Consider the following 12,766-nt stretch of genomic DNA (forward strand, 5'->3'; position numbering starts at 1 on the left):
TCATTCCCTGAGAAATCGCCCCCTTCTAACAACAGGTAGAAACAGACAGCTCTGTTATCTCTTTGGGCCTCTCTGAAAGCTTCACAAAGCGTTAGATCTTCATCCCATTTATCTGCTACATTGATTAAGCTTGATTTATATAAGTAATTCACTTGTGTCTATCAAGACGGATCACCTAAAGAGGCAAAAATAATCCCTGATGAAATGCAGCAGTAGTAACCTGAACAAAGGCGCTATACTTCTAGTTTCAGCTAGCTTAATCTTCATCCACTCTGCGGAGGGTTTCCACTCTGATATGATTTGGCTATCCATGGGGTAGATATCACACTTTTGGGTGACAGGATGTGCTGAGTGAGGAAGGTGTCTCCTGTAATCATTAATTTACCATCAAGCTCCTTTAATGAAATTACAATCCAGAACAATGAAAACCCAGATGCTCTTCAGTCTCGTAAGACTCCATGTGTTTGTTCTGGTCAAACAGGATGAAATTTTACCTAAGGGGAATAGAAATATACTTGATACTTACTGCATGGTGAGGAGTTGCAATAAACTTAGTAGAATTGAACATCTTTCGAAGGTAACATAAGATCAGCGCAGTATCATCGCATGTGGCGAGGCACTTCCCGAGGCACCGGAAAATAAAACCCTAATATGGGAGTAAATTAAAGACAGTCTGAGTTAAGAATAAAAAGAAACTCCTGCCCACTCTAAGAGAGTAATACTTATAGCGGAGTATTCATCTTTGATTTACTCTACACATGTCTTCAACTCACACTATGAAACAGCTCTTAATGAGTTGAGCGAAATGTTTGTTAGGTTATTTCATGGTATATCTTCTGGACATTGTAGAGATTTGAATATGGCCATGAATATGACCCAAAATAGCGAAGATGGTGGACTGAGAGCCAGTAAAGGTCCAGTAACTAGGCTCCAAAACTGCTAATGCAAAAAGCAGTGGAGGTACTGTTCCTTTCAGAAAGCAAAGAAGAAATAAAGGCTGACAAAGAAGGGAGAATCCCTATGATTATTTCTTGGTGCCATCACACATCCATGAAGATGTACTGTATCATCATAGGACGTGCTCCTCATAGGGCTGGTGCTGCAGTGCCCCACGAAGGGTCGCTTTAGCGAAGACCTTTTTAGTTTTGCTGTCTGATGACAGGTGCCAGTGTGAGGGCATTTTGAATGTGTGGGGTGGAGTGAATGGGTATAGTGAAATGAAGGGAGACTAAAACTGTCTAAGAGATACCACATTGGACTTCAATGTGATGGTTTCCTCAGCAAGATTAAAAAACGTACTTTGGTAGGGGCTACTACAGGGACGTGATGTATCCAAGTAGCCTAAATCTGTGAGTGTGGTCAGGTCAACATGGTTCACGCATGATGGTCCAAAAAGGATCCAAAGTGCTTCTTCAGATCCTAAAAAGGGGGGATAACCCTATCCCACACCTAAGACGTAATATGCAGTGTAGGTATTGCCCTAGAAGAAAATATCTTGATAAAAAATGTTAAAATTGATCATCCAATCTGGAAACTAAATGAGAAAATAAAGAAGACACACTGTACACAAATTTGTTTCATCTATGGCAAGTAACTCATGTAGTCCTGTTAACCTTTTCAGAAGGGAGCAATGGTGTATTTTCTGCCTCTCCATGAACAGCAAAGGTCTGAATGATGAAATCCCTTGGTGCAAGGTATAATTCTCAGGTCAGTCTCCTGCGAAATCAGATACTCCCTTACAATGGATTTATTGACATTCGGTCATACAGGGGATCTGATCTACCATTTCACCATTGAGACCATGTAACATATGGAACACCCTGCTTTGGAGTCTCATACACCACACAAGGCAGTGCTTATGATAAGCCTTTTGCGACTGGCCATGGGTATCTTCTTCATTAATTCAAATGTTTCTGTTGAAATAATGAGGTGGTGCCCTCCATAAGAAAACATTTAACTGTGTTAGTCTACTGTTTTAGACGCCGCTTTACTTATATAATTGATGACTTTGGGCCAGCCCACATTTAACCACTAGACACTCCAGGATGGCCACCACTGAAGGATGATATTTCTGCTACACCAGCACATGAGGGTCTCACTCCTATGACTTCCAGCATACCCCTTCTCTTCTCTCTTATCCTCATTACCCATTTGCCCAATAGTGCTCTCCAAGCATGCAAATCCATTGGCAGTGGACCACTTAGCCGCTCGTGTTACTTATTAAATGTGACCGCCCATATTTACAACATGAACATAGACGCCAATATGCCTAGATTCGTCCATGAGGGATGGCTAGCACTTATGTGCACCTGACTTGCTTCCCATCACTATATATGCGTGCACCATATATTTCTCTTACCATCACCTTCCATTAAGAAATTCTTCAACTGTCTTAGTTTACTGCTTAGATGCCGCCTTTCAAAAACCATGGTTGACTTTGGGTCGGCCAGCATTTGAGCACTACACACTCTGAGATGGCCGCCATTGAGGGATGATACCTCTGTTACACCAGCACATGAGGGGCTTGCTCCTATTGGCTCAAGGTTACCTCTTCTCTCATCATTGTCAATTTGGTCATCACTTCTTCCCTGAAATGCACACACCACACCTGAAAACAATCACTCCAATTACCTGCACCTGGACCTCTGCAAAAGTCCTTTCCTGGACCTCTGCAAAAGTCTGTCACCTACCTGATAGTCTGCCCGTGGCTTTTCCTGCCCGAATCTGCCCGCATTTACCTTTGTGGGACCCCTGGTGGGACGAGGGTCCCAGGGGTAGCTGCTGCTGTCCCACTGCTGTTTTGCCGCCATCCGCACACTCTGGGGTGGACTCTATCCCCCAGAGTGTAGCGCAGGACCACACAGCTGCAGCGAGTGAGCGAGAGGCGGGGCCAACACGCTCATAGCGCAGCCTCTCACCCCGCGGCGCGGGACGCGGGTGGGACGTAGCCCGGGCAAAGCCCGTGCCAAGGGCGGGCCCATTTGAGCCCGTTCGAGACAGGGAGACGCTGGGCTGGGCCCCCCCCTCTAAGGCCTTCACCACTAACGGCTGACCTGCATTACCAGTAAGTGGTCTCAAAGGCTGTTATTTGAGCCATTCGTAATTCTCCTTTCTCCGTGAACTAAAATGGCAGCACGTGAGGGGAGAGGGAGGAAAGCTGCCGGAATTGGGTACGTTGCAGAAACTCTCGACCAATTCATAATGAGGGCTACTTCCGTGCTTGCCCATGAGATCGCTATCACGGAGCGACACCTTACTATGGACCCCGTGTTTCCAAAAAGATCATCTCTGGGGGCCATTATGAATGTGCGCTCGCCAGAAAATCATGGCCAGACCGCTCCTGCCATTGGCTCCCAGACCATGAATGCACACGCACTGCAAACTTCAGTATCCTCCAATACTGATGGAGACCTTTTGAACCCCATATCACTGCCATGCAGCTTATCGCAAAATTTACCTAAGAGCGCGGTCATGTACACGGCAGATGTTCACGAAGAGCCCTTGCAATCAACTGAATACACACAGGGGGTTAGCTCTATGAGAAAACGAGGAGGCACACAAGGAGGTATACAGCAGAAGGGAAAGAAGCCCAAGACCTCTAAACCAAGTAACCAGAAAGAGACGTTAAATATAGACCTCCCAATAGCTGAAGTCTCACAGGGATCTCTGTCTGTAGTAAATGCCATGAATATGGATGAGACTGTAACTGGACTACCACAGACCGAGGAATTGTATTGGCTAAAAATAGGTGCCCTTTTAACATCTTCTTTAGAGCCCCTAATGAAAAGACTCTCAATAATTGAGAGCAGGTTTGAAAAATCGGAAGGTCTGATAATGTCTACCTTGGGAGGTATTGACCATAAAATAGCAAGCTGTGGTTATGTCAATGAGGTGGAGAGGGAGGGAGGAAGGGATCCTGTAGCCTGCCCGAATATTATTGTGCCATCTACTACGGATCGGGCCGTGCAACCAATGGGCCACAATGAGTTAAGGGGTGGAACGGTGAGTGGTGGAAACATAGTTCCCGTAGAGACAAATGAGGTAAGCCGCAGTAACGACAGGGATGGGAATGAGGCAAAGAACTTGCACCCCCACCTAGACCTACCCCCAGATTGTACACCCTACGTTGCTGTCTTGACCGGTTTTCCTGAATTGGAACACGGTAAAGTTGACCAACTCAAAAACAAGACAACACACTGGTTAAACAACAATAGACCACTGGCTCGAGATGTACAGTGTAAGATTCTTTTTGTGAGGAGAGTGAGCTGGGTAGGATATAGGACAAAAAATATAGCAGGGGACTGCATTGTTATTAATTTTAAAGATCCTAAGGCTGCGGACCATGTTTGCTGTGGCCTTCAGACACGTTCAAGATCCACTATCCAGGCCTGGAATTTAAGCTACTTTTATACCCCACCAGATCATATGCCTAATTCTGGGCATTTTGAGCGCAACAGGCATAGGATTGGCCAGCTAGGTAGGATGAGAGGGGGGGTTGATGGGGAGAGGAGCAAGTTTTTGGCAGCAGTACCAGGTGGGAGGAGATATATATGTCCGTCAGTTAGCCCCCCAGAGGGAGGGAGGTGGGCCAGCACTATCGTTACTCAATAAATATGCTCCACTTCACTTAGGTAGACATCTTAGCGAAGTAGACTGACTGCAGGGAGAGGAGTCAGGCCAAGAAAATGTGCCAAATGTGCCCCCCCCTAACTTTAAAACCACAGGCATAGGACCATCCAAGATGTGTTACCTAAAACGTGATCCAGCTTGCCTCTGGCAAAATAAGGCCATCCAGGACCGAGATCCCTCGAAGTAGTGATAGGCCTATTATATGCACTTGCCCCTCCCCCATACTCCAAGGGAGTTCCTTTAAATTAGTATCCTGGAACGAAGCAGGTCTGTCAGCTAAGTTCCAAAATCAGGATTAGCTGGAATACATTAATAACTTCAAAATAATCTGTGTGCAGGAAACCTGGGAGGTAGACCACACTAATTTTCATATAGCTTGGTATAAATCATTTGGGGTCCCGGCAAGTAAGTCCATGGCGGGAAGAGCAAGGGGAGGGCTCCTAATATTTGTAGACTTGTGTCTGGAAGGGATTTGGGTTGATCTAAAATGGAATTCAGATTATATGATAGGCCTCCGGTTTAAAAATAGGGGCCTCAACATAATTTTGGTCAACTTTTATAATGCGGGAGGATCCAGAGCGAGAGAGCTTGATGAAAGACTTAGTTTGTTGATAGAGCAGAAGCAGGGCACAATGGCACCCATGCTTTTAATAGCAGGGGACTTTAACTGCCATTTGTGCCCACATTTGTTACCCATTAAAGAAGACTGGACCTCATGCAGTTTGGAGGAGGGACCACATTTCGAGCATACGCTGGAGGGCAGGGAACTGAGTAGGGTGAATAAAGGTCACATGCTTGAACATTCGATGGATTTACTGGCCATTGAGCCTAATAAGCAGGTCAACCCTACCTTTAAAGGAAGGGGCTGTAGCTCGTACATTGACTTTATACTAGTCAAATTCAAATTCAAAAAGTGCTTTATTCGAGTATTACTCATAAAAGCAGACATACAAACATGTAATAAAAAACAATTAAATTACAAAGTCATATTTGACATAAGCACATATCACTATAAAAACAATTATATATCGGCAAAATTTACAAAATCACAGGTGTAAAGTTCATTATTGTTAAAAATCCAGTTAAAAAACACAGGTGCAATATCAATGTTAAAAATCAATAAGATTCCTGTCCGGGATGACACGTGAAAGATACCATACAGAGAATAGATAATCTAGCAGTCTCTGATCAACTAGGCAAAGAGTAGTTACCCAACTAGCAATCTCTGCCTAATTACCCACGCCCACCCCAAGTACTTTGCAGTCGCAATTATAATCCAAGTCAAAGAGGTAGATCTAATAATACGTAAAGCGACCATACTGCTTTTAGTACCCTAGTTCCTACACATGGGTGCCAACCACACTCGCCTTGGAACAGAATATGCATGGCAGGAGAACAGAAAGTGACCAAATGTTTCATTGCCTTCCCCACAAACTGGGCAAGTAGCTGGTCCTCCATCTCTCCACTTAGATGTTAGGTTGCGAAGAGGTAGAGAGCCAGCCCTTAATTGAAAGAACAGTTTCCTGTCCATGGGTTTCGTTATGTAATCCCAATACATTTCATATATAGGGAACAGCTTAACCTCAAGAAAAGTGGTAGTCATGGACCCATTGTTAATATTGAGCAGACTCCTGTTTACAACTCGTTCCCAGAATATGTTTTTTAGTATTGCCTTAGAGGGAAATGATGACCCAACCGGATCAGACCATAATGCTTTTAGTCCTAGTTCAGATAGTGCAAGTTTTAACGATTTAAACCATTTAATTTTGTTGAAATGATCCGCTTTGATGACATCCATAAACCCATCCGCATAGTGGGAGAGCTCAGGCGTGGTCCAAAGCCTACGCCAATATAAAATTGGACGTAGTTTACCCATTTCCGAGATTTCTCTCCTGCCAACCTCGTATCTCAGAGGCAAGAGCGGGCTGCTCTGTGGGGTACCTGTGAGTTTCCTTAAGAATTTATTCTCACATGTTTGGAGCTCCTGCAGGTTTTCTTGTCCCCACAACTCGGCCCCATACAATGCGGACCCAATTGCTTTTGCCTCGTATATGATCAAAGGTGGTTTGATCGGTTTGGTCAACGATTTACTGTGCTCCTTTATAATGGTGCCAGCTAATTGCTTATGTCTTAATAATGCAATGTTTATATGTTGGTTCCATCTGTTATCATTGGAGATAAGGATCCCCAGATATGTAAAGGATTTTACGACTTCAAGGGTGCGTCCGCTCATGGTGATTTTGGATTTAAAATTTTTATAAGGATTAAAAACCATGAGTTTGGTCTTAGATGCGTTCACCTCCAAACCATGTTCGCCACAAAACTTATCAAAAATTGCCAATGATTTCTGCAGACCACTTGGGGTTTTAGATAAAATTAACGTGTCATCGGCAAACATTAAAATAGGAACTTTTACACCTGCGAGAGAGGGAGCGTCCACTACCTCTGATTGCATACGGGGAACAATGCCATTAATAACAAGCATTTACAATGCAATGGTTTCGCCTTTGGAAAAGTTAGAGCTATTGGCATTGTAAATGACAAATTTTGTATTTATGTGTTGGTTTTGAAAACAGATAAATAAATGGCATTGTCATTTACATTGCCATTAGCTTAATCTCTTGCAACCTATTGTACCCTACGGACGAGCTCAGCAGACAGCAATTACTACCACACACACACACCCAGAGCCACACACACACACACACCCACCCAGAGCCACACACACCCACTCAGAATATTAATATTTGGCTTTTAAGGACTAAAAAGAATGTATTTACCATAACCAGGATTCCGATTTATGTACAAGGTAATGTGAGAATCTGTATTACTTGATCGAAAATCAGGTTCTGAAATGACCAAAGGGGTAAATATTCATACTAATATTCTCCTAGATTATTAGATTACAAGCTTCATATCTATTACCATCAAGACCTGTCAGGGGCGTAGCTAGAGCTTGTGGCGCCCGGGGCTATCCCTCAGGTTGCCGCCCCTTGGAAGAGGGGAGGGTGCTGGGGAAAAAGGACGGTGAGCACAATTAAGAGACAAAATAACAGGCCCCGCCATTGTGTGCCAGCCATCTTATTATTAAAGAACAACAGACCAGGAAGCAGTGTTGCAGCCTTGATTGGATGACTGGTGTTATTGTGACACTGGTAACCTTTCCATGAGTCAGTCCTGTTTTATAGGCACACGGAGTTCACTAACTAGGGTGTAAGGTGAAGCGATTTTGGAATGAGCTACAATATTACTGTGCCCTTTAAGATATAAAGGGAGGGTGACAGGGAACGACTTGCACAAATCTAGCTCATAAAAGCCCACCACTGAGATCCAGATTGTGTCAATATTTCCACCCTTCCTCGTGAATAGAAAAGTTGCCTGCATAGGAGGGATTATGGGTATATTACTTCTCTCCCCCCTCTGTGGTAAAGTGGACGATGCCTAACTAAGGGATTTTAAAGTAGTGGTTCATAGCTGCCAAGGTTTCAGATTGCTTTGTGTGACATTTTCATAATTTCAGCGTAATTATGAGTGACATTTCAAAAACTAGGTGTGACACTTTTTCCGCAAATCAAAACCATGGAATTAGAACGAGGGAAACATAAATATCAGACATTACACCCATAGGGGTCACAACCCGGACACAGACTGTACTTTATTTCAAAAAGACACAATGAGCAGTTTAATAAAAAATCAATTTGCGGATTATAGCAGGGTTCGCAGCCCCGCTCATTATTTATTATTTACCCGAGGCTGAAAATACATGTTATTGCTATTCTAAGCCATTACCATACGACACAGTAAGGCATCGGAGGGAGGGGGGTGGGGCAGGGCAAGCCTCAGGAAGAGAGGCTGACTGAAGTACACATAGCCTAGTTCAGAGCCCGACTGTAAGCTGTATTCTCAAAAAAAATACACTTTTTGAGAGAGTGAGCAGTTATATTCATAAATAGTTGCACGCCCGTCAGCCCTGGCCATGGTTTACTGGTATGTCACCGCCTCTACCTAAGAGTACTTGCACCAGTGCGTGTCATGCAGGCTGTCTAAAAACACACATATGGCACAGAAGTCTTAATTTTAAAACATACCGGCACTCTCTCTCTCTGGTACATACTTCATTCTGATGACCAATGGCTTCGTGTGGCAGCTGAGCCCAACTCCAGCACTTCTCCTCCGGGGCTCCATGCGTCTCCGGGCGGGACTTCCGTCAGCTGGAGGAACACAACTCCGCTCCTGCCGTCTCTTCCCCCGGGGCTCCCTCAGCACACGGGAGCCCCGCACCATCCAGCACTTCTCCTCCGGGGCTCCATGCGTCTCCGGGCGGGGGCGGGACTTCCGGACTTCTCTCCCACGCACCATGCCAACGGTGCTTCACCCTAACCCCCGTTTCCCCTCCCTTGCCCCACAGGACTCTGCTGACTTGCCTGACGCCGCGGCACCTGAGCCCTTCGAAGCATTCTTGAAGGGAGAGGACACGGACGGCGGGAGTGGGCGGGAGGGGACACGGACGGCGGGAGGGGGCGGGAGGGGGCAATCGGATATGAAATTATAAGCGTACCTTAACAAGCTAAGTGAAACGCAATAATGTAGTTTGCATTGACCGTGGATTGGACTCTGTTGTAGGAAATGGCCCTTTCTCCCGCGTGACTGCTGGCCCACATAATGCCTCGACTTCTGAGCGGTGACGGGTGGCGTTGTCTTGGATTGCTAGATGCGATCATCTGGGATGAACCCCCTACTGTTACATTAAAAAAATCCTATTAGAGCTTCCCTGCTGAGGTGTCAGGCTTTGTTGTGCTGGACGTTCTTAATCTTAGTGAGACGTGCTTCCTATCGAACGAAAAGCAGACTAAGACAGCTGGAGAGGACATTCAGTGACCCCTAGATAAAGAGCAGCCCTGGCGAGGAGTGTTTCTCTGTCCTACTAAACGCATAAAGTGCGACTACTGTCCGAATGCACTTATAGCAACACTGAGTGTATATTGCCCCAGTAAACGAATAGCTCAGCTGTCTGCCAAGAAGCCCTGGGTCTATGCACCTGAAAGCACAGTAACACTGCTGCCCCTCTGTCCTATGTCTTAAAACCCCTGGTTAGACGTGTTGTTGCTCTCAACTAGTGAGTGTATAGGCAGCCATACGGAGAAGTATGTACACTGTTGTACATTACGGCTGCTGAGAAGTGTCGGTTTACTTCTGTCCCACCAAACATATGGCAGCTCAGGCGAGACTTCCTTGAACTGCCCCACCAAGCACATGGCACCCTTCGTTAGAAGTGCTGGGTCTACTTTATTATATGTATAGCAGGGCAGCTGAGAAGTGCTTGATTTACTACTTTGAACGTACATCAGCAGACCCCGCTAAGAACTGCTAGGGCTGGCATATCAGGTGTATAGCAGGGCACCCGAGAAGTGCCTGCACTTCCACTTCAAACATACTATAGCTGGATCTGCGGCGTAGCGGGGCGGGTTAGAAGTGCCTTTATTAATACTTTAAACCCACAGCGCACTCCCCCATTAATGATGAAAACTCAAACGATACCACTGAGGACAACAATGACAGTGTTCAATTCAGCAAGCTACACATCATCAATCGAGTGATAATGCACATGACCTTTGGCCACATGCTGGATACACTGCTATCTATCAAGTCACCCACATTTGGTTGGGTATTTGGGATGCAAAAGCCAGTGTTAAAAGTCCATACACAGATGGACTTTGCTCGCCTGTAAATCATTACGGGGGTATGACTGGGTCGTTCTAGAAATGTTCAATAACAGTGCATATAATGGGAAAAGGCCATATCCTGTGTACAGTACCTACGGTGCTTGACTGTATTAGTGGTGCCCTTGTATGTAACGAGCACAGGGTATGTACAGTTAGAAGCCACGACAAGTATGCTCTACTCTGAGCTGATGGCACAAGCCACTCCCAAGGGAGTCACTCTAGTCACTAGTGATGTAATTTGACGTCGTGTAACTGTCCTCAGTGACCATTCCAGTGGCGATGGTTATGGTGGTGTACTGTACCATACTGGCAAACCATAGTGATGTTTCAACGTTTCAGGGTCCATACTGGCAAACCATAGTGATGTTTCAACGTTTCAGGGTCCACACACAACATACTACGTACTGCCACGATTCTTGACAGTTCAGAGAGAGACTGTCGCAAATCCACGAGTTTGACTGACAGTTCTTTTGCTCGCTCCCATGAACAGTAGCATCAGAGGAGCTACTGGCAGACGGTGCATTTTAATACCAGATTGCTAGAAATGGTTAAATGTGGTCGATACCGGCAGTGGCAATAGTATGTAAGGCCTGGTCGACTTTCACGCCCTCGGCCTAACGTATGACATCAGTGTGGCTCTAAGATGGACTTGATCAAACATCCGACATGTTAAGGATTGAGGAGAGGTCGCACACAGATAGATAGATATCCTTCATAAACCGCGGACTGGCGCTCGGCTCAGAGGGTGCAATGGTCTTCTCCAGGCGGGCCCGCTCTCTGAAGCAAACCACAGCCCGTCTCGGTGGCAGAGACCGCAGACTCGAGCGCCGCGAGTCACTCCTCGTCTGCCGCACGAACACTTCTTCCTGGCTTGTACACTTGGTATGCAGGAAGCGAGGCGCAGATAAGGCGAATCTCTTCCCTGTGTCAGCGATCCTGCCTTTATTGTCATGACAACGCACTTTCAGTCTGACGGTGAGAAAAGGGGCGGCCACCTCCCCCGGCGGCGCACGGCCCGACCATGGCATGCTCCCTGGCCCCGGGGAGGGCAGCCCGCAGGAATGCCAGGCACGCAGGGGTCAGCCCCCCGCCTTTGAAGCCTCACGCAGCCACTGTCAGGAGCCTTCTGCCGGGCAATCTCACATTAACGGAGGCCGCGGGCGGGGCTTGGGAACCTGCCCGACGCGAAAGGGAGTCTCCGGCAACGGACGGCGGGAGGGGGCGGGAGGGGGCGGGAAACGTGCACAGGACAGCGAGGGGGGGGGGGGGGGGCGGAAAGGCACACGGAGGGGGCGGGACGGACGGACGGCGGGAGGGGGCGGGAGAGGACACGGAGGGGGCGGGAATGGACTGCCGGGCAATCTCACATTAACGGAGGCCGCGGGCGGGGCTTGGGAACCTGCCCGACGCGAAAGGGAGTCTCCGGCAACGGACGGCGGGAGGGGGCGGGAAACGTGCACAGGGCAGCGAGGGGGGGGGGGGCGGAAAGGCACACGGAGGGGGCGGACGGACGGCGGGAGGGGGCGGGAATGGACAGCGCATCTGAATTCACTTTCAGTGAAAGGGGAGGGAACGGGGAAAAACGTAACTCCGCCCTGGGAAAAAATCTCGGGAACGCCCCCGAATCTGGTCCGGCCTTGACGGACAGATCCGGCACCCAATGGCTAGCCTCCATTTATGGAGCTAGCCAATGAGAGCCGGGGGACGTTCCCGAAGTGCTTAGTGTAGACATAGGATTTCACCTGCGCTGAAAGTCTGCGCAGAGCGCAGCCTTTCGGCAGGCGAAACCCAAAAAGGGTAAACAGGGTTGGAGCCATTGAGCATCCTTGCCGAACCCCGCGCTCAACAGGAAATTCGGCAGTGTTATTACCATACCCGCCCCATTGAATTTTGGCATAAGTACCTTCATGTAATCTCATGATCAGGGTCAGCAAGACCCCTGGGACCCCCATAGCCGCAAGCACTTCCCACAGTTTTGCCCGTGGTACCAGGTCGAAAGCAGCCCGCAGATCAACAAATGCTGCGTATAGACTGCCTCCACCCAGCACCACGGTCCTCCACTGGATCAGTTGGAAGCGGAAGACCTGATCCACAGTGCTGGTTGCCCTGCGGAACCCAGCCTGAAAAGGAGATAAAATGTTGTGGTCCTCCGCCCAATCGAGCAAGCTATTGACAATCACTCGCCCCACGATTTTCTGAACAGTGTCAATAAAACTGATTGGGCGGTAATTGCAAGGTTGGGCACGATCACCCTTTTTGTATACAGGGATGATTACAGCACCCCGCCATGATACCGGGATTTCTGCACCCTTGGCATTGTGGTTTATTAGTAGGTGAATATATTTACTCCACCTTCCAGTGTCATTTAGAAAAACGTCCGCTGGGACCCCATCAATGCCAGGAGCTCGACCACT

The 12,766-nt window shown here is 47.3% G+C and overlaps 1 long non-coding RNA gene across 1 annotated transcript in view; it reads right to left on the reverse strand.

Annotated features, from left to right (window-relative positions):
- Positions 1-532: 532 nt before the first annotated feature.
- Positions 533-12,766, reverse strand: part of LOC144819738 (uncharacterized) — a 30,696-nt gene continuing 18,462 nt past the window's right edge. The window contains exon 3 of the long non-coding RNA XR_013607542.1: positions 533-646. This is a non-coding gene — a long non-coding RNA (uncharacterized LOC144819738). The remainder of the gene's footprint in view (positions 647-12,766) is intronic.

The sequence above is a fragment of the Lissotriton helveticus genome, chromosome 2_1, assembly GCF_964261635.1.
Source record: "Lissotriton helveticus chromosome 2_1, aLisHel1.1, whole genome shotgun sequence".
NCBI lineage: Eukaryota > Metazoa > Chordata > Amphibia > Caudata > Salamandridae > Lissotriton > Lissotriton helveticus.